This window comes from Halyomorpha halys, unplaced genomic scaffold (genome assembly GCF_000696795.3).
Source record: "Halyomorpha halys isolate HHAL.00 unplaced genomic scaffold, Hhal_1.1 Scaffold64.1, whole genome shotgun sequence".
NCBI classification, from domain to species: domain Eukaryota; kingdom Metazoa; phylum Arthropoda; class Insecta; order Hemiptera; family Pentatomidae; genus Halyomorpha; species Halyomorpha halys.
The window spans coordinates 2197184-2205097 of NW_027116348.1; positions in this window are offsets into that span (position 1 = coordinate 2197184).

Genomic DNA, 7914 nt, shown 5'->3' on the forward strand with positions numbered 1-7914 from the left:
AAACCAGGAATGTGTTTAGGACAAGGAACCATATATCACAGGAATTCGAGACAAAATCAGGTATTCGTTAAGGTTGTTGCTTGAGCCCGCTGCTTTTCATAATAGTCCTCGATAAAGCAGTAAAGAAGGCTAAACTTAGAATGAGACAGTTTCAGTTAGGACACAGGAACTTATAACCCATAAAATTTTCTGTGTTGGCTTTTGCTGGCTTCCACCTACCAAGACCTCCGATACCACATAAGTGTTCTGCAAGAGGAAATGGCCTTGATAAATATGAAAATTGACACGGAAACGACCAAACGTATGAGGATAAGAAAGGAACCCCGGAGAATAATGAGGGTGATCAGAGCAAATGGGGAAAGACTAGAGCAGGTCCAGAATTTCAAATATCTAGGTGATCATCTCAACGAAAGCGGCTACATTGACGAGAAAGTTTCTCAAAGAATCATTGCAGCTGGAAGAATATTTAGTTTGTTTATAAGGGGTTTCCTGGGCCAAAGGAAGGTGACGAAAAAAAATAAAATAATGATCTACAAATCGACGTTCCTCCCTATTCTTTACTATTCTTCCGAATCGTGGACCATCACCTCGAAACACAAGAGCCAGATCCAATCCATGGAGATGCAGTACCTTCGTAAGGTGGAAGGAAGGACACGACGAGATAGACTACGGAATAACATTTGGACTAACCTTAGAGTCAAACTGGCTGAAAGCATTCTAGAGGGGCACAAGCTAAGATGGTTTGGACACCTCCTTCGGGTGAAACAGGAAAGAACTACCAGAATGACATATGAGACTCGCGTGGAGAGAAGAAGGCCAAGAGGAAAACCATGCATTTCCTGGGAGCAGAGTGTTAAGGAGGCGTTCGGGGGATATGGACTGGACTAGGAGAAGGGAGATGGTCCAAGAGCGAGATATCTGGTCCAGACTCCGCAAATTTTAACCTTAAACTGCGCGAACGGTAAAGGGGATAAAAAAGATTATGATAAGTTGTAAAAAGTTTTCAAGGAAACAAATAAATGTTAATTATTGTTGAAATAATTAAATAAACAATATATAGAAATAAATAACAAAAATTAAAGATTTAGTTCCTAATAAATATATATTTAAAATAGTACTAAAAAGAAGAAGAGTAAAAAGGGATGATAATCAAAAGTTCTTTAATTTACTTGAAATTTTTATTTCAAAGTTTACTTTTCAGTTGAGGTAAACTTAAGTATCTAAATCAGTATTATTTGTAATGAGTTAACATTTTGCATCATTCTTGGTACATTGGAAAACGTAATGAATTTCATTTTTTCATTTGTGACTAGTTATAGCAAAAGTCAAAAGTAGCCTTGGCTAATGAGGAGGTTTACGAATCTCAAAATCAGGACAATTAACAATAGGATGACTGTCTTATATCAATCGTGGGGGGAGTTACCTGTTTAAAATAAAATACTATTAATACTTTTATTCGTTTGGAAATATCGGTTCAAAATGCTCTCCTGTAAAGTGAATGGAATGTGACATAGTTTCTTATAGTATATCCTTAGACTTTTTTTAGATAGTACAACGATTATTTAATTGGTTTTAGTTTCCAGATATCAATAAATTGTATAACATTTTATGAATATTACAAAATTACGATAAAAAGTTCAGGTTCGAATTGTCAGTTGACAAAAACTTGCAGAAATATATTTAGTTGTATCTCAATACAATTGTACCATCCTTTAATTTTCTTGTCCATGAAGTCAGATGGAGTGTAACTGGTTTTCGAAAACTGAAAAAGAATCTTTTGTCCTTTCTCTCTTATTATTTTTTTTATTTTCTGGATCATAAAAATATCTTTTTTTTATTTTCAAAAACTCTTTATTTTTCATAAAAAAAAAATCTTTTTTATTTAATCAATGGTTTTATTTGCTTCCTGAAAATTACAATTTTTATTTTACTTTCATAAAGTAATTGCAAATTCGTGTTATTTAATTTTTAATTTTAAATGTCAATATTTTTCGTTTTAAATTTTTTTTACTGCATGTATTGCAGTTTTTAATATACAAAACACTGGTATCTGCTCATGGGATGTAAGTTATCACTCCTATTTTTTTAGCCTTGAGTTATTACCTCATCTCTCAGTAAATAGTAATTTTACATGTAATACTAGCGGAACTTATCATTTACTATCATTAAATCTTTTTTTTTAAATTTGTAATTTAATGGTGCTTTGGTATTGTTAGGTAAAGATGAGGAAGTCATATATTAAATAAAACAGAATTTACTTAGCTATCTCGAAATTAATATTGATAAATAAATGATGTAGTTAGTTTTTCAAACGCCCTGTAGTAGACAAAATGACTCTGATTTAGTTGGACAAAATTATTTTTAATATCTATCCTAAATTAAATTCAAAAATATTTTGGTGAAAATAGTCAACTAATAATGCGGTATCAAGCTTGAGAAAAAAATACGTTTAGATTGATTCTATTTAAGTAGAATATTGAATGTTTGAAGCATTCTTTCCCGTTACAAAAATAAGTACGTTCTTTCATTCTTCAGCATATAAAGATTGGGAAACGGTTGTTATAAATAAATAGATACCAAGATTTGTTTTTACTCATTTGTAGTTGTAACATAGTAAGATAACTCATTAGAAAAAATCTTTGAGTTGGGATAGAAATTTTTTTTTTTTTTTTATTATTTATTTATTGTAATTTACAACTGTACAAAATAATACAACAGGTAAATATGTAGTATGTTTCATATACACTTGAAAATCTTGGGAAGGAACCACCCATTGGTGGTACTTCAAACATTAATTTAAACTAGAAGGTCCCGTGGCCATCTTCTTTTCAGACGCCTCGGAGGATTATCAGGGATTGTTAAGGATGAAAGATTAAGAATTAATGGGTTAGGATGGTTAAGGAGTTTGGAATAAAAAGACGCATATCTGTTTTGGGTCAAATCTGCAACGAATGGGATGTTAAGGTCTTTATGAATGAGTTTATTTGTGACGTAATAAGGAGCACTAACGATTTTACGTAGGATTTTGGATTGTAACGATTGGATGCGGGAAGAATTTGATGGTTTGGTGGAGCCCCAGAGCTCAATTCCATATGTCCAAATTGGTCTGATTATTGAAGTGTATACTAATTTTTTGTAATGAATGGGAAGTTTAGAGCGTTTGTCAAGTAAGTGTTGTAGCAATCGGAATCTACGAGCAGTTTCTTGTCGTTTCAGTCTTGTGTGTGGATTCCAAGTAAGTCTCTTGTCAAGATGGAGTCCTAAGTATCGAATCTGCTCAACAGGTGTTAGTGGTGTATCTAGAAAGGATACAGTAGGACAGGAGGGCAGAGGTTTACGACGGAGAGTAAAGGTGATCTGGTGGGATTTTTCAGGATTTATTTTGATTCTCCAGTTTTTACACCATTCTTCAATAGATGTTATGTGTGCCTGTAGTGTTTGTGATGCATTAGTTGGGTCGTTGTTTACAGAAAGTATACATGTGTCGTCAGCGTATGTTGTTAACACTGTGTTAGGGTGGGTTGGGATGTCAGCTGTATAAACCGTATAAAGAATGGGACCTAAGATACTACCTTGGGGAACACCGGTGGACTGAGAAAAGAGAGATGAGTAGGCTAGGTTATGATTTACTTTAAAGGTTCTATCAGTGAGGTAGGAGCGGATTATAAGGAAATATGTTGGGGGTAGGAATTGACGAAGTTTATAGAGCAGACCGGGATGCCAGACTCGATCGAAAGCTTGTTCAACATCAAGGAAGACTCCCGTGCAGTACATACCGCGCTCCAATGTGGAAGATATGACATCAATCACTCGATGACTCTGGGATAGAAATTTAAAGTCTCTTTAGTTAATGCAAAAAAAAAAGCTGCAGTATTTGTCACCTTCCATTATATTATATTGAATTAATCTGCTTCATTTCAAAATTCACTTTTAGATTATTTTCTATATTTTTAATATTTGTTAACTTATCGGTCAGCACATCTTTCTCTTTACAGTTAATTAAAATTGCATGTCAACCTAGAAGTAGTTATAAAATAATTACTTTCAATGGATTCTGTTGCAAAACTGCTTAATAAAGGCAATGGTAAAAAGAGAAAAAACTTCCTGAGAGTTTAGTAGGCCTAATATAGTAGAGTTGTCATAATAGCTGCCATATATTTTCAGATTTTTAGTCCTTACTCGGAGGAGATTACTAGTAGCTTGAAAATGTAAGTAAGTTGGTAAATTTTAAAGGATTTAATAGGGACAATTTTGGTTTATAAGAAATATATGGTGTGTATCCATAATATAAGTTTATGGAGGCATAAGTCATACTAACTTTTTGAGGGAACTAATTTTTACCCGACCATCATATCCACTGCTAATGCAGTGCTGTGCATTAAATTTATATCTGCAAACCTTCCCTTGAGGAAATTCCAGCTAAGGCACAGATACCTCCACCCTACTAAATATTCCTCTATTGGCCTTCGCTGACGATCTAGTCTTACTAGCTGCTAATGATCGAGACCTCCAACATAACATAAATGTCCTGCAAGAGGAATTATCCAGAATAAATATGAAGATTAATCCGGGGAAGATTAAACGCATGAGAATTACAAAGAAACCACGAAGAATAATGAGGGTAGTAAGAATTGGAGGACAATGATTAGAGCAGGTCGAGAGTTCTAAATATCTAGAAGCTCATCTCAATGAAACTTATTACATAAGTGTGGAGGAAGTGGCCCAAAGAATTGGAGTGGTAGGGAGAATGTTTAGTATAGTCAGGTGGGGTCTCTTGGGCAGAAGAGAGGTGACAAAGAGACCAAACCAGCAGTCTACAAATCGACCTCCCTTCCTATCCAATCTTTCTCTTCAGAAGAAGAGATATGATATGTAACGCCACCATACGGGATAATCTTGACGTCGAACCGGTTGAGACCATTCAGGAGGAGCACCAACTAAGATGGTTTGGACAGCTTCTTAGAATGGATCCAGATGGAAGCGCCAAGAAGACTTACGGAAGAGAAAAGAACCCAGAGGAAGGCCTCGCATTTCCTGGGAGGACAGTGTAAGGGAGGTATTCAGGAAGCATCAAATGGATTGGATTAGAAGAATAGAATTGGTTCTAGAGATAGACATTTGGGCCAGACTTTACAAGCGGGATTCTCACACCACGCGGCAGTAGAAGAGGGAATGACTACGATGATGATCTGGAAACATCATACATACATTCCATAGTAAATGGATTTTAAATTTTTCTTTTTTATTGAGTTTCTTTTATCCATAAGTAAAAGTTTACCCATTAAAAGTTTCCACTTTTGTTTTTTGCTTTAATACTTTCATCAATATTACGTTGTTGTTGTTTTTTTGGATAATTACAACTAAGAGGCATTTTAAATTTCCATTATTGAAATTGAAAAAGAAAGAGTAAATGTCCTTTAAAAGTCCGTATGAAACTATTTCAAGAGAGTACCACCGTAAGCTATTTTATTATAAAAAAATTTCAGCCCATATTTTACGCAGTGTTTATTATCAAAAATCTACCTACCACCTAAAATAGATTAAATTATCAAAAATGTAAGCTCTTAGACATTCAATATTTTCTGATATGCAGCTTTGAAAGTTTTTTCTCTAAATAACAAGAAAAACCATGATTTGGTGATATTGCCAAATATTCATCGAATGGCAATCATTATTAACTAATTTATAATGCACTTAACGTGGTTCAAATTGAGTCTTAATAGAACATCTCACGTTCAATATTTTATGATATATTTTATTTACAAACAAATTAGTTATTAATGAGTATATTATTTGGTATTAATGATTAATCTTAGGTATTTCTATTCCTGTAGCGCAGCTTATGAATATTTTGACTTTTGAAATATCATCAGAAAATTTAATATGTGTATACAAAGAAAAAATCAATATCTCAGGAACTATTTGATGTATAGATTTTATTAAGACCCAATTTGATGCTCGTCAAATTCAGAGATGTTTGATTATCCTGTCCATAATATTAGCAATTTCCACGATATTCTAAATAAATTCAAAAACGCTGAGTCTTCTTTATTTTGAAAAAAAAATATTAGCATTTGAAAAGCTGTATTTCGAAAAATATTAAAAATATATAGTTTATTGGGGCTCGACTTGAACTTCGTTAAATGCACTATAATGTATATTGTAATTATATTTCAGCTAATTAGATTTGTTTACAAGTTATTGGTAATAAACCTATAAATATTAGGCAGCCACTTCATCTTCTAATTAGGACTGCAAACCCTCCTGATTGTTAACTTTTTTATTTTTTAAAAATATTTTTACATAATAAACTATTGACATTAATTGATTTAAACTTACCCCTGGAAATAAAAAAATTCAAGCTATTTTTACATTAGAATTTTTGAAGAGAATGCATTCATGGGAAGCCATCGTCATTCCCAATTCTCTACATCTTAAATGAGACCATTGTTAAATAGAAGATGTCCATGTTTTACCATTTCGTTACTTCCCTAGAAAGAAAGAAAAAGCTTTTTATTGATTTTTTTTTTTACAGCTACATCAGCATTCGTATTCTAAAATACAAATTTAAAGTGTGCAATTTTTCTGTGACTATTAGAATGTCTATTCTTACTAAACGACTCTTTTTATTAAATTTATTTCACTAGACCTTTTTGTGACGACAAAGTAAGGCAATAGTAATAAATATTAATTTCGATTTGACCTTGTCAATGACATGTGTATAGCCCTTAAAACGAATCGGCGTGCGGCCCTGCCGATACCAACAAGAATCTTCTGAGAGCCATATTTTTGTAGTGTAACGAGATAATTTGGGAGTTATAGCTTGAAAAAGTAATAGTTTTATATAGTAGAGGAAGATTTAAAACTTGAGAGAGTAAATAATATATATGGTGGACATAAATCAGTTCAAATATATCATTTTATTGACAAATTGTCTTTTACACATTGAGGGAGGAGGGAAGATTTTGTGCATCGAATTTTGAAAATATGAATTTTATTTGTCATTAAATTATCTGGAATGAAAAATATGTTTCATGTATAGAAGAGATGAATAGAGTGATTGGCTTGTTATTTTATTATTTGAATCTTCAATTAATAGGATATGTAAAGGATAGGTAGATACACTGGATTTGAAATGCAGGAACTTTCAACCAAGGATTTCCTCCCAAAAGTTTCATAAAGACATATCTTTTTTTTCAATATTTAATTTGTTAATAAATATTACAATCTTTCACAACGTTGTTGGACAATAGGTAATAGTGGTAACTGATCAAATTCATACTAAAATAAAATAAATGAAAAAAAAAACATTAAAATAAATTTACATTTACAATCCTTGATACAATATTAACACTGTCTACGTGAGGACTCCCGAGCCCACTCTATCCCCCGCCTATGAGGGGTAGATCAGGGCTCTTTGAGATCCCAGCGCATTCCTTTCACCGTGTTACTGGTAATGAACCAGTGGAGGCTGAGATAGTGTTCTAAAGCCGCAAACACTCAACTTGAGTAGAGGATCTGACCGGAACTCTAATTGTCCATTTCTATTTTAAAATAAGTCTCCTGGCCACTGTCGTTTCAGCCTTTGAGGTGGATTGTAGTGATGGGTGGCACTGGATAAGCCTTTAACTAAAGGATTAGGATGATTAGAAAGATTTATATGGAATTATGAGAAATTGGATGGTATGAGTTCAAGGACAAAAGGGATATGAAGGTGTAGTGTTCTGTTAGACGCGTAATGGGGTGCATTGACTATGAATTTTGGATAGAAAGGATTGGATACGATTGAAGTTCGATGATTTAGCTGTCCCCCAAAGTTCAAATAACAACATATAACCCAAAATGTTGAAAGGATTCAGAAATAAGTCTCTCTCTCTCTCTCTCTCTCTCTCTCTCTCTCTCTCTCTCTCTCTC